This window comes from Scyliorhinus torazame, chromosome 17, assembly GCF_047496885.1.
Source record: "Scyliorhinus torazame isolate Kashiwa2021f chromosome 17, sScyTor2.1, whole genome shotgun sequence".
Classification (NCBI taxonomy): domain Eukaryota; kingdom Metazoa; phylum Chordata; class Chondrichthyes; order Carcharhiniformes; family Scyliorhinidae; genus Scyliorhinus; species Scyliorhinus torazame.
This window is the reverse complement of record NC_092723.1, coordinates 13,860,397-13,886,105: the sequence shown is the minus strand read 5'-3', so window position 1 is coordinate 13,886,105 and position 25,709 is coordinate 13,860,397. Positions and strand designations below refer to the sequence as shown.

Sequence of the window (25,709 nt, the reverse complement as noted above, 5' to 3'; positions counted from 1 at the left end):
GACCTGGTTCAATTCAGGCCGGCGGAACCGGCATGGGGGCAGCGGGACTTCGGCCCATCGCGGGCTGGAGAATCGCCGGGGGTAGGCCAGCCGACTGGCGCGATTCCCGCCCCCGCCGAATCTCTGCTGCCGGAGAATTCGGCGGGGGCGGGATTCACGCCGCCCCCCGGCGATTCTCCGACCCGGCAGGGGGTCGGAGAATCCTGAGCTGGAGGCTGAGCTGGAGATGCTGTGACGCATCAGCGGGGGCGATCTTTACCTGGATGCTTTGTACCAGGAAGCAGGGGTCTGCTGGTTTGCTCAGGGGTTGGAGACAGGAGGGTGTGACTGTGAGTGAGACGGATAATGGGACCCAGAGAGCAGGAGTGTGAGCCTCTGCAATTGTCCAATAGGTTTCAGAGGTCTTGTTTGGAGGAGAGTGGGGCTGCAAGGTGGACGAGCAAATTGAATATGGCACCGTGGTACAAGAAGCGATTCAAGTGGGGGGAGAAAAAAGGAATGTAGTGGTAGTAGGGGGACAGTATAGTGAGGGGGTTAGACACAATTCTCTGCAGCAAAGAGTGAGAGTCCAGACTGCTGTGTTGCCTCCCTAGTGTCAGGGTTCGTGACATCTGCTCAGGGCTGGAGAGGAACTCGCAGTGGGAGGGGGGGAGAATCCATTTGTCATGGTCCATGTAGGTGCCAGTGCCATGGTAGAACTCGGAACGGGGTTCTGGATAGAAGCTATGAGGAGCTAGACACAAAGTTAAAAAGCAGAACCTCAAAGTTTATAATCCCTGGATTCTTACCTGAGCCATTCTCAAATTGGCACAGGATGCTTAAAATTGGAGAGATGAATACATGGCTCAAAGATTGATGTGAGAGAAATGGGACCATCTGCAGCTGAACCTTGATGGGACCAGTGTTCTTGCGAACCGCATTAACTGGGAAGTAGAGAGGATGTGAGGGCAAGGGATCAAACATGGATCAAATGTGGAAAGATATGTGGCGTGATTCTCAGGCCCATTCGCCGCTGACACAAGTCCCGTTATTGGTAACCAACATGAGCGAATGAAGATGGGCAGTGGGATGGCATTTTCATTTCCTGACAACACGGGATACAGACTGACGCAGCGCGCTGAGAACATTTAAAAATACACAGCAGGCAGGCTTCGGGACACATAACACCAGCCGCGACCCACACCCCGGAGGAGGTCCCCAACCTCCACCCCCCCCCCCCCCCCCCGCCCCGAACTGGGCAGCCCTCACTGTCCACTTGTACACCCTGGTACATGGTCAGAGCTGGGGCGCCCTGCTTCCGCCCGTGTGGCTTCACACTGGCGGGTGGGGCAATTCAATGATGTCTGAAGATTTGACTTTAAACTCGCGAATGATATTAAGATTGATTCAAATTCATTCAAATGAGGTTCTCACCTTGGCGTGAACCTGATGAATCGCCTTCCGAAACCTTGCTGCCGCAAATCCCGTTTTTGGCCGATTGCGATTTTTTTGCAGCCATTATGTGATTCACGCCCATGGCTAATGGACCCACAGAATCGCGCCCCGTGTCCCTTTCCTTGGAAAATCAGCCGAGCAGCCTGGCCGCCCCTCAGCAGGGTCCCATCGCCAACTCTCCTCGCGAACTCGGAGGAGATGTCGGAGGAGGACACAGAAGATGCGTTACGGCTGTCACCCGCACCATCCACCAGCGCACAGACATGTACCTCGGTGGGCTCCTAAGCAGGCAGGCTTCTGGGTTGCTATGTGGTGCACCACACAGCTTCTCATGCACATTAGGCGGAGGCAGAAACGTCCCAGGGATCAGACAGTCGGGAGTCAGCTGGATCCCAGAACTCAGCTGTGCCCCAGACAGGCGGCGTGCCCCTGGGCACATTGGTCCCTCAGCAGCTTGAGATCAGGGAGGGGTGTCAGTGTCAGAAACACTGCTAGAATTGCAAGGACAACTGGAGGAGCCCCACAGCATTCCCTCGCGGAGATTGTGCTGTCAATGCGAGACACCCAGGCCAACGCTGCAAAGGTGGCGGCCATAGTGGAAAGCCTGGGTCTCAAAGTCAGATCCATGGTGGGAGATGTCAGAGGCATGGCTCAGTCCCTGTGCCAGAGGATGGCGGGGCTTCTGGATCTCACTCCAGCTGTATCCCATGGAGTGACATAGGGGCAAACCCAGAGGGAGGCGTATACACTGGTTCACAGCCCACGGCCTTCCACCCAGGAGAAACGGGAATTGCCCAGTCAATCACTTCCAGAGACCAGCGAACCTCAGACGCAGCAGGCCGAACAGGGTGGTGCCACAACACCTGTGTAACCCAAAAATAGGCCAGGGCCATTTAGGTCTCAGCCCTCCAGGGGACGCCCGGCAAGGACATTTTAAGCATCAAGGTGTGGAAGACAGAATGCCGCTTCCACCTAAGATGTGCTTCCTGGGAACGTAACTAGTCACAGTGGGAGGGTTCAAAAGGCTGTGAATTGTACATTCACAGTGTGGACAAGAGTGACATTAGGCGCCAGTAGCTCAGGACACTGTCACTTGTGCAATTTTTAAATATCACTGTATTAAATATTGCTGCTCACCACTTTAACGCCTCAAAGCTAACGATTCTTCCGAATGGCATGGCGCATCTCATCATCAGGACACAGTGGCTGTCACTGGGCGCCCCTCGAATGATGACTGTTTGATTTGCAGTGACAGGATTCAGGTAGGGCACCCTTGCCCCATGTCCCTGCATAAGGATAGCGCTCACCCTCGCTCAGACGTGAGCAGGCGAATCAGCCTACAGACCGACAGGAGTCCGACCTTTCTTCACTGTGAGTCCCCAGCGCCCTCCTGCATTGATTGGGAAGCAGGCACTCAAGGACACCCCATCCCCAGCTCCCTGACTAGTGAGTGCTCGACCAGCTTCATCCCCAGGTTGCGCGGGGGGTGATTCACGCCCATGGCTAATGGACCCACAGAATCGCGCCCCGTGTCCCTTTCCTTGGAAAATCAGCCGAGCAGCCTGGCCGCCCCTCAGCAGGGTCCCATCGCCAACTCTCCTCGCGAACTCGGAGGAGATGTCGGAGGAGGACACAGAAGATGCGTTACGGCTGTCACCCGCACCATCCACCAGCGCACAGACATGTACCTCGGTGGGCTCCTAAGCAGGCAGGCTTCTGGGTTGGGGGGGGGGGGGGGGGGTCACCAAACTACTCATCTTCCATCAACCGGGAAGCGATGAGGTGTCTCAAGCCCTCCTGCCCATGCGAACCCCGCTCCTCGGCAGGCTGTTCCTTGACACCCTCATCTGAGGACATGTGAATGCGCTTCAAAGGCATGAGATTGTGATGCGTGAATATAAATCCAAGTTCTACTTTCTAATTACTTTTATTCACGGTAACTGATCTCTGCATATTTTCTGTTCCTTTATCCATCCTTGGGGAGGTGGGTGTCACTGGCAAGGCCCCTGCAATTAAATTCCACCGGTTGCCGTGGTGGGATTTGAACCCATGTCCCCACGGTGTCAGCCTGGGCCTCTGGGTTCCTTGCCCAGTGAAATTACCACTACACCACCGCCTTGCCACACAGATACTGCATTTGCACTTATGATGAAGAGAATCATGAGATCTTTTATTTGCGAGTATGATATGGAGGTGAAAGTGACTGAGTTCCTTTATCCCAAACAGAACACCTTAAGTAAGAGGGTTCAAGTTACCGTGAAAAGGTTGTCACTGAATGGGTACCGGGTGCCACCCGTTGTAAAACGGGAAAAGAAGGATGGTCGCCTCGCCCTGCGGCTGCCTCTATATTATGGAAGACGGGATATTTTGGGTAAATAATTAATGGAAGCAAACACACAGCTATGAGTCACTCATTCTACTGCCATACATTTGTCCTACTTTCTGCCACAGAACAGTGTGTTTTGTAAGATTAACTTATTACTGGGCAGCAGAGCGTGGCCTTCTGGATGATGTCACTGTATACCGGAAAGATGATATAAGATTGTGACATCAGCCTCCAATGAGGAAGTAATCTGCCTGCCCTGCTGTGGTTAATGGCCTCAACATACGCCAGAAATTATAAAAAGCACATTGGTGATCTGGGGGTTGTGGGAGAGTTCCTTCCTTCATAGAATTTACAATGCAGAAGGAGGCCATTCGGCCCATCGAGTCTGCACCGGCTCTTGGAAAGCGCACCCTACCCAAGGTCCACACCTCCACCCTATCCCCATAACCCAGTAGTAACCCCACCCAACACTGAGTGCAATTTTGGACACTATGGGCAATTTATCATGGCCAATCCACCTAACCTGCACATCTTTGGTCTGTGGGAGGACACCGGAGCACCCGGAGGAAACCCACGCACGCACGGGGAGGATGTGCAGACAGTGACCCAAGCCGGAATCGAACCTGGGACCCTGGAGCTGTGAAGCAATTGTGCTATCCACAATGCTACCGTGCTGCCCTTTAAGCCACACGAACTTGTGCTGTATAAAAGAAAAAAACCATGAAGACTTGGATTTATATATCACCTTTCACATCCAGAGGACATCCCATTTCACACCAATTAACAGCTTTTTCAATGTGTATTCAATAATAATAATAATCTTTATTAGTGTCACAAGTAGGCTTACACTACAATGAAGTTACTGTGAAAAGCCCCTAGTCGCCACATTCCGCCGCCTGTTCGGGTACACGGAGGGAGAATTTAGGATATCTAATTCACCTAACAAGCACGTCTTTCGGGACTTGTGGGAGGAAACCGGAGCACCTGGAGGAAACCCACGCAGACATGGGGAGAACGTGCAGACTCCGCACAGACAGTGACCCAAGCAGGGAATCGAACCTGGGACCCTGGCACTATGAAGTAACAATGCTAACCACTGTGCTACCGTGCTGCCCCAACTGTTGTAGGAGCTAGGACAGCCAATTTGTGCACCGCAAGCTCACATAACACTAATATGACAATGACCAGAGCAACTGTTCGTAGGTGTTGGTTGTGGGGTAAATATTGGCCAGGACACCAAGGAGAGCTAGTTGATAAGGGATCTTTTGCATCTACCTAAGAGGACAGGTGTAAATTCATCCAAAGGGTGGCACCTCTGACAGTGCAGCATTCTCTTGGTACTGCACTGGAGAGCCAGCCGGGATGTTGTGCTCATGTCTCTGGAGTGGGACTTTAAACGCACAGTGTTCTGAATAAGTGAGATTGCTACCTACTGAGCTTACAGCCGGCGCCATTCTCTACATATCACAAACTTGTGAATTAATGTAATGCTGCATAGCCTGTTCTTCAGTAATGCATGATGTGACTCAAACCACAACAATGGTTTGAGTCACTGCTACTCAAAAATCAAGGGCGCCTACCATTCCATCCCCCGACCGCACTTTGGGAAATCAGACCTTCTCCCGGCATACAAGCAGAAACTCAAGCGGGAGAATCCAGCTCAGAAGGTTGTGCAAAGCTGGTCCGAGGAGACAGAAGAGCTCTTGCGTGACTGCTTAGAGACAGTGGACTGGTCCATATTTAAGAATTCAGCGACCAACTTAAATGAGTATGCCACCACCGTCACAGACTTCATCAGCAAATGTGTGGACGACTGCGTGCCAAAGAAAGCAGTACGTGCGTTCCCCAACCGGAAACCATGGCTCAATCGCGAGATTGACTCCCTACTGAAGGACAGATCTGAGGCGTTCAAGGCAGACGACCCTGACCTATACAAGAAATCCAGGTACGACCTCCGCAAAGCCACCTGGAATGCCAAGAGAGAATATCAAACCAAGCTAGAGTCACAGACAGACTCTCGGCGGTTGTGGCAAGGACTAAGCAACATAACGGGCTACAAAGCGAAGCCGAACAGTATCTCTGGCAGCAGCACACCCCTCCCCGATGAACTCAATGCATTCTATGCTCGGTTCGAGTAGGTAACCAACAATCCGCTGGCGAGTGCCCCAGCAGCCCATAATTCACCCATACACACCATCACAGCTTCCAAAGTCAGATTGGCCTTCCTGAAAGTGAACCCTCGGAAGGCGACGGGCCCGGACGGGATCCCTGGTCGTGCACTCAGAGCCTGCGCGGACCAGCTGGCAGAGGTATTCACGGACATCTTTAACCTGTCCCTACTCCACTCCGAGGTCCCCACCTGCTTCAAGAAGACCACCATCATACCGGTACCAAAGAAGAACCAGGCAACGTGCCTCAATGACTACCGACCAGTGGCTCTGACTTCAGTCGTAATGAAGTGCTTCGAGAGGTTGATCATGAAGCGCATCACCTCCATACTCCCAGAACGCCTTGATCCACTGCAATTCGCATACCGCTGCAACCGGTCCACATCAGACACCATTTTGCTGGCCCTACACTCATCCCTAGAGCATCTCAAAAACAAGGACTCCTACATTAGACTCCTATTTATTGACTACAGCTCCGCCTTCAACACCATAATCCCAGCCAAGCTCATATCAAAGCTCCAAAACCTAGGACTTGGCTTCCCACTCTGCAACTGGATCCTCGATTTTCTGACCAACAGACCACAATCAGTAAGAATGAACAACAACACCTCCTCCACAATAGTCCTCAAACTGGGGCCCGGCAAGGCTGCGTACTTAGCCCCCTACTCTACTCCCTGTACACACACGACTGCGTGGCAAAACTTGGTTCCAACTCCATCTACAAGTTTGCTGACGATACGACCATAGTGGGCCGGATCTCGAATAACGATGAGTCCGAATACAGGAGGGAGATAGAGAACCTAGTGGAGTGGTGTAGCGGCAACAATCTCTCCCTCAATGCCAGCAAAACTAAAGAGCTGGTAATTGACTTCAGGAAGCAAAGTACTGTACACACCCCTGTCAGCATCAACGGGGCCGAGGTGGAGATGGTTAGCAGTTTCAAATTCCTAGGGGTGCACATCTCCAAAAATCTGTCCTGGTCTACCCAAGTCGACGCTACCACCAAGAAAGCACAACAGCGCCTATACTTCCTCAGGAAACTAAGGAAATTCGGCATGTCCACATTGACTCTTACCAACTTTTACAGCTGCACCATAGAAAGCATCCTATCGGGCTGCATCACAGCCTGGTATGGCAGCTGCTCGGCCCAGGACCCCAAGAAACTTCAGAGAGTCGTGAACACCGCCCAGTCCATCACACAAACCTGCCTCCCATCCATTGACTCCATCTACACCTCCTGCTGCCTGGGGAAAGCGGGCAGTATTATCAAAGATCCCTCCCACCCGGCTTACTCACTCTTCCAACTTCTTCCATCGGGCAGGAGATACAGAAGTCTGAGAACACGCACGAACAGACTCAAAAACAGCTTCTTCCCCACTGTCACCAGACTCCTAACTGACCCTATTATGGACTGATTTCATTAACACTACACCCTGTATACTTCATCCGATGCCAGTGCTTTTGTAGTTACATTGTATATGTTGTGTTGCCCTATTATGTATTTTCTTTTATTCCCTTTTCTTCTCATGTACTTAATGATCTGTTGAGCTGCTCGCAGAAAAATACTTGGCTTCCTCGATAGCCAAGTACATTTGAAATGGATTTAATCTCTGACCTTTGAAATGCAAAACTCCATTCAATTTCACACAGCAATAGATTCATGGAGGTCTACAGCACAGAAATGGCCCTTCGGCCTATCGTTTCTGCCCAGGACAAAAGCAAACACGTAACTATTCTAATCCCACTTCACGGCTCTTGGTCTTTTATGTCTTGGCATCGCAACAGCACATCTAAATACTTCCTCAATGCTATGAGGGTCTCTGCCTCCACCACCTTTTCAGGCAGTGAACTCCAGACTCACACCACCCCCTGGGTAAAAAATGTTTTTCTCACATTCCTTCTAAATCTCCTGCCCTTTAACTTAAATCTATACCCTCTGGTCATTATCCCTCCGACATCCTTAGTGTAATGTATTGCTGTGTGAAATTGAATGGGAGTTTTGCATTTTAAAGGCTGTCAGGGGATTTGAAGTCCTTTGAAGTTTACTTGGCTTTCGAGGAAGCCTCTGACACTTCTAACAGCTGCTGCTTTAAACAATTTTGTCTGAGGCAGCGGATATTAGGGAAGGGTAAGTGAAAATGCAGTAATTTTGCACTCTATTGCCTGGATTGCTCTTCCGAGATGACTGATGGGGGATATCTGATGGAGGGGAGGGGTCATATGGGGGGGGGCACCTGATGGGGTTGACTGATGAAGGGTTGTTATGGAGGGTTGGGTCACTCTCATGCGTGCATGCTGTCGGAGGGTGACCCGTTATTCCCGTAGTGGGGGGGGGGAGGATTTGCATTGTGGGACTGAGGGGGGGGCCTTCTGATGGACTTTGAGGGGGACCCTCAGTTATACACTGACCCCCTTGACGCACATTGGGGTCCACCGCGTTCGAGCCACGCTTGGGCAAACTTGCACCAAAGCCCGCCTGATGGATTTCCCGTTGTGGGGTCGGTGCATAATTGGGGAGAGGGGAAGGGCGGGAGATGGGGAGGGGCTGGAATCAAGCTTTCAACCGTTAATCAAATTAAAATGGGTGCAAATCATCGATATGCATCTTCCTGCCCGGGGCAGGTGGTGCGCTGAGAGATCGGAGCACCGCGCCGCCAAACAAGCTTTTCGGGCAATGCTCCATTCTCCGCCCAATGGGAATCCCACCCGTGGTGTCAGGCAATGCAGAATCCACCCCGTGGTGTGTGTGTGTGTGATGCATGATGTGTGTGTCTATACTGTGTGTGTTTATGTGTGTGCTCGGAGGTGTATGTGTGGTGTGCGTAGGTTTGTGTGTGCAGTGTGTGTCTGTGTTTGATGTTTAGCACAGGGCTAAATCGCTGGCTTTGAAAGCAGACCAGGGCAGGCCAGTAGCACGGTTCAATTCCTGTACCAGCCTCCCTGAACAGGTGCCGGAATGTGGCGACTAGGGGCTTTTCACAGTAACTTCATTTGAAGCCTACTTGTGACAATAGTGTGTAGTGGGTGGGTGCTGGTGTGCTGTGTGCGCTGTGTTTGATGTGTGTGTCTGTGTTTGATGTTTCTATATGTGTGGTGGGTGGGTGTTGGCGTGCTGTTTGATGTGTCTGTGTGTGTGTGTGTGGTGGGTGGGTGTTGGCGTGCTGTGTGCTGTGTTTGATGTGTGTGTCTGTGTTTGATGTGTCTATATGTGTGATGGGTGGGTGTTTGCGTGCTGTGTGCTGTGTTTGATGTGTGTGTCTGTGTTTGATGTGTCTATATGTGTGATGGGTGGGTGTTTGCGTGCTGTGTGCTGTGTTTGATGTGTGTGTCTGTGTTTGATGTGTGTGTGTGTGTGATGGGTGGGTGTTTGCGTGCTGTGTGCTGACTCCTTGAAGTGCAAAGGAACTGAAGCCCTTGATGACCCCTTACTGTTTATGAACACTTTGCAATCTGCTTACATAATACTGTCTGTGTGATAATGAGGTTCTATTTCCTAATAAAACAGACATCACCTTGCTTTACCTCTGCTGCACTAAAATAGTTCAGGTCTATTCCCCTGTGTACTGTGCATCTGTCATTGCCTGCCTCATATACTTACCGAGACAGTTAGAAATCATGAACACAAAAACAGAAAATACTGGACAATCTCAACAGGTCTGACAGCATCTGTGGAGAGAGAACATTTCGGGCAGGTTTCTTCCCTACCCGGCGGGGCAGGGGGTCCCGGCGGGACGGAGTGGCATGAACCACTCCGGCGTCGGGCCGCACCAAAGGTGCATAATCCTCCGCACCTTCAGGGGCTAGGCCCGCCCCGGAGTGGTTGGCGCTGTGCTGGCCGGCGGGAAAGGGGCTTGGTGCCACGCCAACCGGCGCCGAAGGGCCTCCGCCGGCCGGCGCGAGTCGGCGCATGCGCGGGAGCGCCAGCGCGTGCTGGTGTCATCCAGGATTCGCTTCCGCACCGGGAATGGCGAAGGACCACGTCCTCCGGTGCGGAACAATAGAGTGCCCCCACGGCACAGGCCCGCCTGCGGATCGGTGGGCCAGATCCCCCCGCGCACCCCCCAAGAACCCCGGAGCCCACCCGCGCTGTCAGGTCCCGCCGGTAAGGGACCTACTCTAATTTACGCCGGCGGGACTTGCACAGAACGGGCAGGACTTCGGCCCATCGCGGGCTGGAGAATTTGACCAGCCCCGGGGCCCATTGAGTCGCGCCGGACCCCGCCATTCTCCGAGGCGGGCGGCGCGACTCACGCCGGGGCAATTTTGGGGGGGTGGGAGAATTAGGAGGATGGCGGGGGCGGGATTCACGCCGAACCCTGGCGATTCTCCCACCCGGCGGGGGGGGGGGGGGGAGACGGAGAATCCTGCCCTTCAAGTCTGGATAACTCTGTGTCAAAGAAATTGTTTGACTTTGACTACATCATTAGAATAGGTGTTCAATTGAAATTTAACAAAACTAAATAAATCTAACCCTTTCCTCTCTAGAAGGTACTCACTGTTGCTGGGTTACGCAGGAGTCCTTCCAATACTGGCTATGTGCGTGCTTGGAAATACATTGGCAGGTTATCTCATTCAGCAGATCATCACAACCCCAACACTGGCCCCTCCCATCATCTTTTCTCTTTCTAATATACATCAATTAGATCATTTCTTCCCCAATTTCTATCCCAACGCTAATTACAGCATCCAATAATAACAGATAATTGGGATCTTCCAACGAATATTCGGATTTGATATTTCACTTGACTCATCCAAAGATGACCCTCCTTGACAGCGTGGCACTCCCTCACTCCTGAGCTGGATTGTCAGCCTTTGCTCCTGTGCTCAAGCCCTGGAGCGAGATTTGAACCTAAACTCGTGAGACTCCGAGATGAGGGTGGAGCCTGGAGGAGCGACTTGAGTACCCTTCCAACTCTAGATATTTACAATTGACAACAACAGTTCCACTGCCAGGGAGCCTTTGATTTTATTTGGTTTATTGTCACATGTATCAGTATACAGTGAAAAGTATTGTTTCTTGCATGCTGTACAGACAATGCATACCGTACATAGGGAAGGAAGGAGAGACTGTAGAATATAATGTTACAGTTATAGCAAGGTGTCGAGAAAAGATCAACTTAATACGAGGTAGGTCCATTCAAAAGTCTGATGGCAGCAGGGAAGAAGCTGTTCTTGAGTCGGTTGGTACGTGACCTCAAATACGTGAGCCTGGATGGCACACTGAGGTTGGCAGGGGCACTGGCAGGCTGGCAGTGCCAAGGTGCCCAGGTGCCAGGCTGCCCAAGCCAGGGTTCGGGCAAGGACGCCTTGCTCTTAAGAGATAGGGTGAGAAGGGGAGGGGCGGGGGCTTGAGGACCCCGTACGAGGTAAATTGGGTGAAGTGGGGCGGGGTCTAGAGGCCGCAGTGGTGTGGCTGGGGTGAGGCCGAAAGATCGGGGTGGCATTGCAATAAGGCGCGCTGATCCGTGAATATTGTTCCTGAGCCGAGTTGGTCGGTGTAGGAAATGATGTAAGTGCGGGGCCTCGGCGGGGCGTTCCCCACCGAGGCCAGAAATACGGTGACTTCCCCAGCGCAGCAGGCGCCAAGAAACAGTCAGCTGAACCCGCCCACACCGGAACTCTGTTTCTGTCCCGATAAATTGAGCCATATCTTGAGCACGGTGTACAGTATTGGTCTCCTTCTTTAAGGAAGCATGTAAATGCGCTGAAGATTACCAGACTCACACCCAGAATGGGCGGGTTGTCTTATGATGAAATGTTGGAAAGGCTAGGCTTGTGTCTGCTGGAGTTTAGAAGACTAAGAGGCGACTTGATTGAGACGCACAAGATCCTGAGGGGCCTTGGCAGGGTGGAGAGGCTGTTTCCTCTTGTGGGAGAATCGAGCACGAGGGTCACTGTTTAAAATGGAGACGAGCAAAAAAAACCCTCCCTCAGTGCATCTTTGGAGTGCTCTTCTTGAGAAGGTGGTGGAAACAGAGTCATTGAATAAAACAGAAGTGGATAGATTCTAATAATAATAATCTTTATTAGTGTCCCAAGTAGGCTTACATTAACACTGCAGTGACGTTACTGTGAAAATCCCCTAGTCGCCACATTCCGGCGCCTGTTCAGGTACACAGAGGGAGAATTCAGAATGTCCAATTCACCTAACTACTGACTCTTGGTAAGAAAGGGGGTGATAGGTTATCACGGGTGGGCGGGATGCAGGTTTGAAGGTATTGTCAGATCAGCCATGAACTTATTAAATAATAAATTTGAGCAGGTTCGAGGGGCTGAATGGCCAATTCCTGCCCCTTGCTCGTATGTCCATTCGCTTAGTGCCCCCCATTCCAACATAACTTTGTCTTATCCCGTTGGGTGGTTTGTGTCAGCTGTTTAAAGAGCCCTTTTCACCCAAAATGCCTTTGAAAACACGGGGTGGGATTTTCCACTACCCCCTGGTTTGCAGGCGGAGGCAGCCCGGCATGGGCTGTCGGCTGGATCTTCCAACCCGCCGCTGGTCAACCAGTTTCCCCATTGTTCATACCCTCCTTCACCCGGGCACCCGCAATTCAAGTTGCTGACAGCAGTTTCCTGGAGTTTCGTCTTTAGCTCCTTGTGAAAGCAATTCTGGACATAATATTATACATGACCTCCGACCAGCAGGTGGCAGTGTAAACCTACCACGTGACTCTGTGTCTAGGGGAGTTGGGAGTAAGTTGTGTTGGTGGATAGATGTATTTTGCAGTAGCTCTACAATAGTTAGTGTTGGTAGTTTGTTATTTATTTATTCCAGTTATCTTTAGCACGCAATTGTTTCATAATAAATTATTCAAACTAGATGTTCTGTAGTGCATCATTCATATCGGCCAGTGTATGGAACATGACACTCTTGGTTACTCCAGGGCAACCACGGACAGTTGGCAACCCTAATCTATTTCCGGAACATGGGTCCTGATTAATTTTTACCCCTTTGGTTCTGGAGTCTGCTTGCAATGGGCTATAATGTCGCCGTAATGGTGGCTATAAGTATTAACTTAGAACACCAACATCGACTGGTGTTGGCGACTTTGCAAAAAGAGTACTCTTGAGGGGAACTGGATGTAAACTGTTGTGTGAATGTTGAGGTGACATTGGATTTGTGGGAACAATTAGGCAAGTCGAGGCTGGAGACTGATAGTCTTGTGGACAAGTAATAATAATGATAATAATCGCTCATTGTCACAAGTAGGCTTCAATGAAGTTACTGTGAAAAGCCCCTAGTCGCCACATTCCGGCGCCTGTTCGGGGAGGCCGGTACAGGAATTACAAGCCAGCGATTTAGCCCTCGGTGCTAAACCAGCCCCTAATAGAGTCACTAATCCAGAGAAGGTGGTTCACAGCGGTTTGAATTCCAGGTTTGAAAACGGCTTCTGTCAGTAAAGCGTTACCACAAAACTATCGGATTGTTGGACAACACCCAGTCCCAGTTCTCTGCTAAATGTTTAACAGGGCACTTGCTCGAAATCAGTACTCACAGAGTTAATCAGCAGCAGCAGCCGCAAGGTCTAATCTTGGTAATTATTGGCTCAGTGAAGCTGCTGAGCATGTGGAGAATGGCAGGTAGAGAGCGGGGTGTGTGAAAGAGCAGTTGGTCTGTCGCCCCGTTTTGTGTGTGCTGTCCATACCGCGAGAGGGGATTTAAAACGGAAAACAAAATACCCCGGCTCTGTGGAGTTTGACAAGTGGCCGCTGACGAAAGGTAGGTCGTGTTAAAAGCTGCTGGGCGCAGGAAAACAGGGAGCCAAGCAGGTTAGGTCAGTGAAGCCTCCGCTCCTTTATTGTATGTGCCTACACCGGGGTGTAGCTAGACAACACAGCACAGAGTTGTAGACGATCAGCCTCGGTTAACATTTCGTCGTCGCAGTTTCATGCTTGATTAAGAATTGCCTGAACTTTTGGAAGTTCCATTCAGGGGCAGCGATGGAGTTTTTTTTCGAACCTCTGTGTGCACCTGATACCCTTTCACCTGGATTCCACTCTGTTTGAGAAACCTACTGAGCGGACCTGTCATCTGAGTGAGATGAGTGGCAATGCGAAGGGTTTCTGGCAGGATTTATGCTAGTTATATGGAACTCAGTGATACATAAAAGCATCACCTGATGACCACGGCGAGAGGTAAACCCGTGTAAATTGTCTGTTGCTGCTCTCGATATACATGTGTGATAACATAGGGAATGGTTTGAGGGGAGCAGTGGGTCACCCTTTCATCTTTGGGACCTGAATAAGACCCAGATGGGATAGAAATGTCTCCCCTCTGCCAATTATTTTGCATCCTATATGAAATTTGTCTGGAGGCCAAGAATAAATGGGAGCCGTGAGCGGTTGCCCCTGGATTGGCCGGGAAGGCATGGCAGTCGGATGAGTTTTGCCCCAGTGCAGTGAAACTTTGATCTTCGCGAGCAGAGCAGTGTAGAGGGAGCATGATTTGTGCATTTAACTGCAGGCTAACCAGGAGTACTTGGCACCACCGATGTACATCACCCTTTGAACAGAACAAAAATTACTGAAACAAAACCAGTCTGCATGCCTGATGCACTGAAGTAAGGCGTGTGCAATTTTGTTCTTGTACTTTGAGACAAACCCAATTGGCGGATTTTGAGGCTGCCTTCGTATTGCATTGTCACCTGAATTGAGAGTCCCTGTGAGCATTAATGGAGTGTGAATCACAAAAAATGCCTCTGTTATTTTCTCCTGACTAAGGAATGTGAGTAATTTAATTTGCGTTTCATTGTTGCTGCTCGTCCAGGATTGCATTTGTGTAGCACCTTTCACAACCGCCAGGTAACTCAAAGCACTTCATAGCCAATGAAGTATTTTTTTAAAAGTTTCCCCACTGTTATAAAGTCGGAAACTTGGTTGTCAGTTTGTGCACAGCACGTTCCCACACACAGAAATGTGATCATGGTTGGATTATTTTGTTTGTTGTTGATCCTGACTGAGGAATAAATATTGGGGATGATTCCCTTGCTCGTCTTTGAAATAGCACCACAGGACTTTTTGCACCCCACCCCTAGCAGGCAGGTGGGACTTTGGTTTAATGTCTCTTCGAGAGGCAGAACCTCCAGCAGTGCAGCACTCCCTCAGCACTGCACTGGGGCAGCACTGTAGATTTTTCATAATCATAATCCTTATTAATGTCACAAGTAGGCTTACATTAACACTGCAATGAAGTTACTGTGAAAAGCCCCTAGTCGCCACACTCCGGCGCCTGTTCGGGTACGCCGAGGGAGAATTCAGAATGTCCAAATCACTTAACCGGCACATCTTTCAGGATTTGTGGGAGGAAACCGGAGCACCCGGAGGAAACCCACACAGACACGGGGAGAACATGCAGACTCTGCACAGGCAGTGACCTAAGCCGGGAATCGAATCTGGGGGCCTGGCGCTGTGAAGCAACAGTGCTAACCACTGTGCTACCGTGACGCCCATTTTTGTACTCAAGCCCAGGAGTGGGACTTGAACCAGGAATCTTATGACTCAGAGGCTGGAGTGCTACCAACAGAGCCACTGCTGATGTAGTCTGTACATAGATGGTCATGGTGGCTGATATCAATGGGCTGTATGTGTTTCTTTGGACCCGTACTATTTTTGGGACATTACTTTACATTTCACTTGCTACATGAGAGAGATTCTGCCTCGCATATTTAGTTGGCACTATTCATTAATCGGAGATCTTGTGGCGCAGCGGGTAGCCCCCGTGCCTCTGAGCTAGAATCTCCAGGTTCCTGTCCCATCCCAGGACTTGAGGACAGAGGAAGGTGCGTTCGTTAAATGGCCAGACAGGTTGTGTTATCAACCTGCAAACCCTTCCAACACACGTCAATGGCAGGCAGTAAGAGTGGGTGTGATTCCTGGCCAACCGTGTGATGGAAAGGACGTTGGAGTCTCTACCATCACTCTCCATAGCTCCAGACTACACCATGCGTATAAAATTGGATATTACCACAGCAAACCGGACTTCTTGGGTGAAGTGTAACACGCCTACCATCACTCATTGACCAGAATGGGTTTCCTCCCATGTTGTTAAATTGTAGCCTTGCTAATACCTGACAAAACCAGTTGAAGCCTCAAGCGAGAGGCAGTCAATCCATGGGTCTGATGTTCGAACTCGAGCCCTATCGGTTCTCATCGCACACCCACGTTTAACCCAAACTAACAATTTTGGCTTCAATTGCTTCTTGAGTTCGGCCATATTGGAACACAGGTATTCAAACTGCAGCTCATTTTCTGCAGCTAGTTTCTGTCAATCGAGCCCATGAAGCTCAGACATGCCACTTCTGCTTTCCCCTGTATTTCCTAAGTAGCTGCTTTGTCCAGTTTCACTTTACTGTCGTCTATGTGTCTTGTTAACTTCAAGTTAAAACACTGTCAGACCAGTAACTGAAAATGTTTTAACTGAATGAAAACATGGACATAAACCTTACACATGGCCACCGAATACAACACATTATATGCTTTCAGACACCAAATACATCTGCGTAGAGTTTTGAAATGCACCTTTTTTTTTTGATGCTAAGAAACTTGAGTGGAAAGCTACAGTACAAGGCCCAACCAAGCCTAACAAAAATAAACAAGTTTAGATAAATCTTAGGCTGTGAGGTGTCAGCGGGGCTCAGTTGATAGTACTCTTGCCTCGCGTCACAACATTGCGAATTCAAGCCCCACTCTCGAGGCTTAAGTTTATAATATAGGCTGACACCCCGGCGCATTAATTAGTGACGCTGCAATGTCTGAGGTGCTGTCTTCTGAATCAAACATTTAAGTAAGGCCCCTTCACCCCTTTCAAGCGCTGTTGATGTTGAAGGACCCATGGCACGATTTGGTGTCCTGGCCTAAATTAATGCCTGAAGCAACAACTAGAATAAAAATGGAAAAGTGCTGGGAAGACCCAGCAGGTCGGGCAGCATCTGTGGAGGGAGACACTGAGTTAATGTTGCGAGTCCGTAAGACTCTTCTTCAGAGTTAAAGAGAGGGAGAAATGTTATGGATGATTTGACTCCCGGGAGACCCCGGTGTGTGACTGACCCAAAAGTCACCAAGCACATCGAGAGATGTCGTTGTGAACGCGTGGAGGTGAAGATGAGGCATCGGAGGAATGCACAAACCTCCAAACAACCCATCCAACCGACCCTTCAGGCACTACCTGTGGCTGAGTCTGCCGATCGTGCATTGGAGTTATCAGCCATCTCAGAACTAATCGAACCACAAGTGGAAGCAAATGATCCTCGAACTCTAGCAACAGCCCAAGAGGCGACTGGGGTTTCAGTCCGGCGTACGCTTGACCTGTAAATTTCTTCCCACGTCCACTTCATCGGGGGAGAAACGGAAATCCATGCGGTAGGTTTTGACATATCGCACTTGACCTGAACAGAACCGTTTGAGTTGGATCGACAACAGGGTCAATTGCTGCTACCAGCGTTTTGATAGCAGCAGTGTCAAGTGATGAAGTAACGGTGTTGCACGAGAACCTTAAACCTTTGTGTGTCAGCCGAAAAGCTTCCTACAGAAGATGAATACAAATCCCTGATTCAGGCCCGATGACAAGGTCAGCAATATGGAGCAGTCTCCAAGATCATTGTGTGGGGTCCCAACTATCGCTGCAATCTGCCAGTTTCGTAACCTTGCCACACCATGACATGAAGAAAGAGATCGATTGTTCCCAATGAGCAAACAGCCCACCCTGTGTGTGCCACTGCTCATGTGAACCTTGATCTGTGTGAAATCCATCGGTCGCAAAGTGCTTTAAACATCCTGAAAGAGTGGCAAACATGCTATATGATTACAAACTTTTTTTTACAGGGATTCACACTAGGTGCATGTGAAGCAAACAGGAGTGAATTGTTTTCTTTTGGTCAGGGCAGTTTAACAAATCTTTGGTCATGTGCGAGCGTTTGTAATACACAAATGGATTCACGGGCGAGTTCCTTGTTCAGCCACGCTGCAGAAGGCAGCGGCAACGCACTGCGTATTTTGCTGCACATAATGATCAGCCAGTCCAATGGAAGTCCATGTTTGCCAATGCCCTCTTAATGCTCAGTACCTGAAAGAGGAGATTTCCCATTGGAATGGTTTATTTAACTCAATACTCGAATGGCTAATGGTGATTACAAATAAGACATAACTCGTCTGAAAATAAAGCTGAATCACTGCTCCTAGCTGAAATGTATTATTGGGCAATTATTGAAATATTTAGTTGTTATAATAATTAATGAACTTGATGAGTCATAGATTTCCATTCATTTTGTAAATTTCAGTATACACTCTGTTAGGATCCCGAATGACAACCCAACTATTTTCAATTTGTAAAGCTGGGGGGAATGTTACTGCACCCCAGGAGTGATAACACTGACCAATAGGCAACTTTTATGTATCGGCAAACTTGACTTTAATCACAGAATCAACCACATTAACAACAAAGAAATTGCTTTACAGTTAACAGTTCTTAAGTAAAAGAAGAAACTTATTAACTTACCCCCTAAACCTGCCACTATATTCCAATTTAGCAAACCAATATACTTCAAATACCATCCGTGAATAAAGTTAACAGCTAGGGTTTTACTTGCTTTTCTCTGTGCAGACTCTTTAGGGAGAGAACCTTTTCAGGACTAAACTGAAACATCTCTGTTCAGATTAGAGCCCCAGGAACGACTGATTCTTGAGACAGACCTGGCTCCTCCCAATAACTACATCATCTGTACACAAAGCATAAGGCATTGCTTTGGCTCTTCTTACAAGATGTGCCTTGATTTGCTTAACTAGGACCAAAAACAGTACCCCTCATAAATTACCTACACCCCAGGGGTCCTTCAAACATAAACAATGTTCCATTAGCTAGCTATCTGTAGACAAGTAAGTGGTTTTCAAGATCTATTAGCAGATCACTGCACCTGCAATTCAATTATTACCACACTTTTATGACACCTTTATCACCGTTCTAGCAATCATACTGTCTGTATGCATGTTAACCAGGTTTTAATAACATTACCGTAAAAAAATATAAAATATGTCAATTTCTTACATTCATCACACCTCCCTGGTATGTTTGTTGGGAACAGGAGTCATTGAAATACCATGTCATCATTTAAATTTCACTGTTGGTTGACGTTGTCTGTCTGGGTGTCACCTTGTCACATTCCAATTTCACTTTGGGAGCCTGTGTCTAATATGTTTTGAGTGTTACTGACTCACTTCCTGTCAACAAAATCCTACTTCCAGTTGTCGTGTTTGTGTCACACTCTTGTATCAACTTTTCCATGATAACTTTCCATATGAACCTTGAATACGGGGTCTATCCATGTAAACTGGTCACGCTGTCATTACACTGTCTGCCTGTGGTGGTGCTGCATCTCTCCGGCATCGCAGAGTAACTCCGACAATGTGTGTGCGCAGTATCGTCATGGGAACCAAATTCTATTTACTGCAAACGTCCTCCATTTGCTGCATAACACTCCCAGTGTTACAAAACAGCCGCTCGCTGACTCACGATGAGTATAATGGTGTTACTCAGTATTGTCAGGTTCACGTATTTCAGGGGGGTGATTTTGCGCCCGTATTAGCAAGATCGCCAATGAGGGAGGGAAATCGGGAGAGAATCGGAAAATGGTTTCCCATGCGTTTTATTATTACCCACCCCCGCCACATAATTCCCCCCTCAAGGAATAGTCAAACCTCTCCAACGTGACATCATGTTGGCAAGGGTTTTCAAAACGAGATTCAGTTGAGGGAATCCTCCCAGTGGCTAAAAGGCAAGTTTCGCCCCTAGGGGAGAGTGTAGCGGGCAGGTAAAGAGCGGACATTGAGAGGGGGGATGCTAGTGATGAATGTCAGGGGGTGAAGCGGTATGACAGAGATGAAGGTCGGGGGAGAAACGAGGGAGAGCCCCCGATATGTGTGCTGGCGGCCGTTCGGTTGCATTGCCACTCGGGGTGCCCTTTAAAGATGGCACCCAGATCTATGTGGAGCTGGTTCCCAAAGTGACCACCTTGGCAGAGTGATGGCGTAAATCTAATCCACTCACTTTTATTTGGCACAGAGGCTCAAGGTTGTGTGAGAAGAGGGGCGGGATTCTCCGATCGCCGACGCCGAAATCGCGTTTGGCGATCGGCCGGAGAATCCATTTTTACGCCGGAATCGGGGGCGGCGCGTTTTTCTGATGCTCCGCCCCCTCAAAAGCGGCGTACTCGAGGAGTACCCACCACGCTGTCGGGACGGCCTCAGGACATCACCTGAGGCTCTCCCACCCCCCCCCCGATGTTCCGTCTGAGTCCCCGACGGCGTGGGGTGCGTGTTCTCTCACTTTTCGAGGACCTCGCGTGGCGGCAGCGGAATGTGTCCAGCGTGGCCACAGTTGGGGGGGGGGGGGTGGAGCCGTTGTGCAGGCTGGGGGGGGGGGGGGGGTTTGGGGGGACTGGTGGGGGGTGGTCCGGGGGTGGCGAGGGGGGTTGCGGGAAGGCAGTTTTTGGCAGGCCGGGTCAGCGCGCAGCCGGCGCCATGTTGTATGGCGTGGCCGCCGCAGGTCGCCGCCGTGCGCATGCGTGGCCACGGACCCGGCCTTTCTGCATCCTTATCGGCAGGTAAGTTACGTGGTGCGGCTGCTAGCCCCCACCGCGGAGCATCGGTGCGGGGGCACCACCGACTTTGGTCTTAAGACTAGACGGATCAGATGGACATAGCCGCAGAATTGGAGAATCCAGGCCGAGGTCTGTGCAAGTGGGGAGTTCCACATCAGTTTTCTGTGAGAGCCGGACACTTTGCCAAATTCAGGTAAGGTTCCCCCCGTCCGGTACAGAAAAAGGTCCAATACGCTTGCATCAGCTTTTTGAAAGAGCTGTGTGATTAGTTCCATTCCCCTGATCTCTTCCCATATCCCTATAGACTTCCCACTTTAGCTATGCGTCCAGTTTTGTCTTGTTTTAGCCAGTGTCTTCCAGATCATATCAACTCTCTGCCGAAAATAATTTTGCATCATCTTCCCACTGCTTTTTTTGCCAAACAAATTTGTGTCCTCTGATTCCGTACTCCCCAGCTTCTTTTTCATTCATTCACGTGATGTGGTTTTGCATGGCTGGGCCAACATTCATTGCCCATCCCTAAAAAAACTAGTTCTGCCAGTGGAAACACTTTCTTCTTAGTTACTCTAGCAATAACCCTCCATTAGATCTCCCCTTAACCTCCTTCCCTCTTGGGGAACAATTCAAGCTTCTCTAACCTCTCCACTTAAAAAGTCTTACATTTATATAGCACACTTCATGACCTCCAGATTCGCCAAGTGCTTTCCAGCCAATGATGTGCTTCTGAAGTGTAGTCACTGTTATAATGCAGGAAACGGAATAGCCAATTTGCACAGGGACTTCTATAAATGTGCTAATTAGCAGATAATTGTTTTTTTTACAATTTTTATTGAGGGATAGGACATGGAGGGTCACTCCCCTGCTTCTCTTTGGAATACTGTCCTGGAATCTTTTCTGTCCACCTGAGAGAGCAGATGAAGGCTTGGTTTAATAGCTGATCTGTAAAATAACACCTCAGACAGTGTAGCACTGCATTCGAACTAGCCTAGATATTTTTGCTTGAGTGTCTGGTGTGGGGCATGAACTCACAACCATCTGGTTCTGGTGGTGAAAGTGCGACCCACTGAGCCAATGAAATCCTTCATCCCTTCATACCATTCTGGTAACTCAGCTCTGCACCCTTTCCAAATCGATTAAAATGACCTACATTGTTGGACCAGAATGAAAAGTCTCCAATAAAATGCAGAGGCAGGGAGCCCGTACTTTTAATTTTCATGGAGTCGCAATAAAACATTTTATAAGTGAAAGCAGATTGTAGTTTTAGTTGAGGAGGTGCCATGTACTTTGGGTCCTTGCGCCTGGTCAACTCTGCTTCCCAGTAGCTCCAGATAGTGAACTATGTTTGCTTATGGGGCAGCATGGTAGCCTTGTGGATAGCACAATTGCTTCACAGCTCCAGGGTCCCAGGTTCGATTCTGGCTTGGGTCACTGCCTGTGCGGAGTATCCACGTCCTCCCCGTGTCTGCGTGGGTTTCCTCCGGGTGCTCCGGTTTCCTCCCACAGTCCAAAGATGCGCAGGTTAGGTGGATTGGCCATGATAAATTGCCCTTAGTGTCCAAAATTGCCCTTAGTGTTGGGTGGGGTTACTGGGTTATGGGGATAGGGTGGCGGTGTTGACCTTGCGTGGGGTGCTCTTTCCAAGAGCCGGTGCAGACTCGATGGGCCGAATGGCCTCCTTCTGCACTGTAAATTCTATGATAATCTATGACTCGCCCATCTGTTCGGCAACTTCCCTGATAAACAAAACAAATCACTGTATCCTGGGGAGAACAAAATGCAGAGTTTGGGTTGCTGCAGCGACCTGCGGTAGAAGCCGGTTCATTGGCAGCTAGTTCCACACAGGGCGCAGCAGGGCAGCTCCCTTGCTCAGCACTGCTTGCACCCACGTCCCAGTACACGGCCAGCTTTTCTAGCCTTTCCACATAACTGAAGTCCCCCCAGTTCCAGTCTCTCCCCTGCACCCTCTTAGAATCACAGAATTGCAAAGCACAGAAAGAGGCAATTTGGGTCACCTGGCGTGTGCTGGCTCTTTGAAAGCGTTGTCCAAATTAGCCCCCAACCCCACCTTCCACAACCCTGCAAACTGGACCTCTACAAGTACAGGCCCAAGGCATTTTTGAAAGTCCAATGGATTATGATTCAACCAGCCCTTCAGTGACTTCCAGATCATAGAATCATAGAATCCCTATAGTGCAGAAGGAGGCCATTTGGCCCATCGAGTCTGCACCCACCCTCTGAACGAGTATTTCACCCAAGCTCACTCCCCTGCCCCATCCCATTAACCTCTTAATCTAACCTACAAATCGTTTTGGACACTAAGGGACAATTTAACATGGCCAATCCGCCAAGCCTGCACATCTTTGGACTGTGGGAGGAAACCCACGCAGACACGGGGAGAACGTGCAAACTCCACACGGACAGTCAACCGAGGCCAGAATTGAACCCGGTCCCTGGAGCTGTGAGGCCACAGTGCTAACCACTGTGCTGCCCGGGTATCAAGGTGTACCAAAGCCTGCTGTAGCACTTGTAGCAGATTCTCCATTGTTAGTAATATTGCACATGCTGACGACATGCCTAAAGGCAGGTGTGTGTACTGGAACAGGCCTTTGTGCGTGTTTTGTGTGGCATACCCCCAGGAAGCATCACCTAATTCGAGTTGCTGGTATGCATGACTATATCCTGCGTTGTGTAAGATTGACCTGCTAGTTTCAATACTTTCCAACTTGGTGGCCTGATTAATTGTTAGTTTATAATCTCCGCAAGTGCAGATGATCTTGTCAGTTTTAATACGGGGACTATAGGCGCTACCCATTCTGAGAACTGAACTGGCTGGATAATGCTCAGTTCTTTCAACCTGTTTAACTCAGTATCCACTTTTTCTAATAAGGCGTATGGTACCTGTCTTGCCTTAAGGAATCGAGGAGTTGCCTCTGCACCCACATGAATCTGAGCTTGTTATCCTTTGATTTTGCCTAAATCATCAGCTAGATCAGTTGTTGATTTTACATCTGAGATAGAAAGATTTTTATGAAGCAAAGATATTAAGGGATATGGGGCAAAGGCAGGTATACAGAGTTAGGTCACAGATCAGCCATGATCTTATTGAATGGTGGGACAGGCTCGAGGGGCTGAAAGATGCTGTTGTATTTTCCTGGGCAGTCCCACTTTCTGCATTTGAAAAATCTCAGCCCAATTCAACTTGATTTCTTGAAACCAATCGTGGCCGAGGAGATTAATCCTTCACCCATCACTATTATCACTGGGAGCTGGGCAGACTGTTGTCCGTAGCTTACAGCTACCATGTGTTGCCTTTTATTTTTATAACTTCTCCCGTATGAGTCTTCAACTTGCAGAAGTGCTCTTCAAGTTAAATGGTTGGAGGGTTCAGTGGGAACCAAGTAGAAAGGGTCCAGAGCTTCAAGCTTTTAGGTGTCCAGATCACCAACAACCTGTCCTGGTTCTCTTCCCCCCTCCCCCATGCCGACACTATAGTTAAGAAAGCCCACCAACGACTCTACTTTCTCAGAAGACGAAGGAAATTTGGCTTGTCACCTACGACCCTCACCAACTTTTACAGATGCACCATAGAAAGCATTCTTTCTGGTTGTAGCGCAGCCTGGTATGGACCCTGCTCTGCCCAAGACTGCAGGAAACTACAAAAGGTTGTGAATATAGCCCAATCTATCACACAAACCAGCCTCCCATCCACTGGGCTGTGGGGGTGAGACCCACGCAGACACGGGGAGAATGTGCAAACTCCTCACGGACAGTGACGTGTGTGTGTGATCTTATGCTGCATATGAGCCGCCTCCAACCTTACTTCATTTAACCATATCATTGCATCTTCCTGTGCCTCGCATTCATGTACCCATTTGGCTTTCCCCTTAATGTACCTACACTATTTACCTCAATTAATCAATGCGACGGCGAGTTCCACCTCCAATCAGTCCCGGAGCAAAGGACCGTTTGTGTCAAATTCCCCGTTGAATTATTAGTGACCATATTCCACCATGAACACGAACTGTGGGCTCCCTGACAGGTAGAAACATATTCTCCAGACCCGATCCAAAGGACCCCTTCACAAAGTTAATATAGCAGGCCGCCCCTCAGCCTTTACTTTTCTCGAGAAAAGAGCCCGTACCGGTTAAATCTTTCCTGCTAGTTACAAGCCGAGCAGTTCTGGTGGTATTCTTGCGGATATGATTTTCTGAGTAAAGCACGCTGCTCTACTGCCAAGCAGAGTCGCAGTTTTCCACAGTGTCCATGCAAAGAATTTCCGTGCTGGAGGCTGGGTTTTCCGTTTGGGATCTAGCCCCCTGATGTCGGGATCCCGGCCCAGTGTTGGGAATGGGTAGCTGGCCTGAGCTTTGTAGGAATAGCCAATTAATGGCCAGAGGGCGCACACTTGCCGACCAAATAATGACAGTGGGCGGGTCCCTGGTGCTGGAGGGCCAATAGGATGTGCTCCGGCACTGAAAGAGTTGTAGCTTGCCATTGTCTCTGTGTGAGAGAGAGAGAGCGAGGAGCCACCTCATGATGAAGGTGCCCTTTAAGCACTCTTAAAATTTACAAAAACAATGAAGGACTGGAGCTGCCAGACATTTTTAGCAGAGGGTTGTTCTTTTTCAGATGCAGTCCAGAGCACTGCCCCCTCAGTCTGGGAGGCTGTCTCCTCCTTTCATTCTTCATCTTCGTCCATTTGGCATGAGGCTATAGCCCCGTCCCGCCCGTCCCCAACACTCCGCATTGAAAGTGGTGAAAAGTCTAGATGGCGCATGCCAAGCAGCGACGTGAAGTGCCTGACCTCTGGCCTCCAATCCCATCCCAACCCACCATCAAAATCCCGCCCCCTGGAGTCTTGCAAGCATAAAACCCTCAGCGTCAAATGGCTTCGCCTGAAATGGGGGAATTACTGACCCCCCCCCCCTCCCTTCCCCCTACCCCAACACGAATATAACCTTCCCAACCCTGCAGGATTGCTCTGGCGTTCTCGGCATCAACGGTTAATCTCCAGAACATGAACGCGGACAAAATATCAGACGAACATTTCAAACATTTGCACCTTTTGGTTTTACAGTTTTGTTGACCATTTTTGTTTATTAGTTATAAAAGTATTGGAAATGGAAGAAAACTCGCTCAGCCTCCCAAGACAGCGCCATCCAAACCCGCGACCTCCACCACCAAGATGGA

At 49.5% G+C, this 25,709-nt stretch overlaps 1 protein-coding gene across 10 annotated transcripts in view; it reads left to right on the top strand.

Moving 5' to 3' along the window:
- The window catches only part of plekha6 (pleckstrin homology domain containing, family A member 6), a 358,362-nt gene that overhangs the window by 174,233 nt on the left and 158,420 nt on the right, over positions 1 to 25,709 (top strand). The window contains exon 1 of one of the 10 annotated variants that reach the window (XM_072480066.1): positions 13,489 to 13,648. The exons of the other annotated variants lie outside the window; for them this stretch is intronic. The gene's annotated coding sequence lies outside the window, so the exon portion shown is untranslated. Of the gene's footprint in view, positions 1 to 13,488; positions 13,649 to 25,709 lie in introns of those variants that run through there. 10 annotated transcript variants of the gene reach the window in all.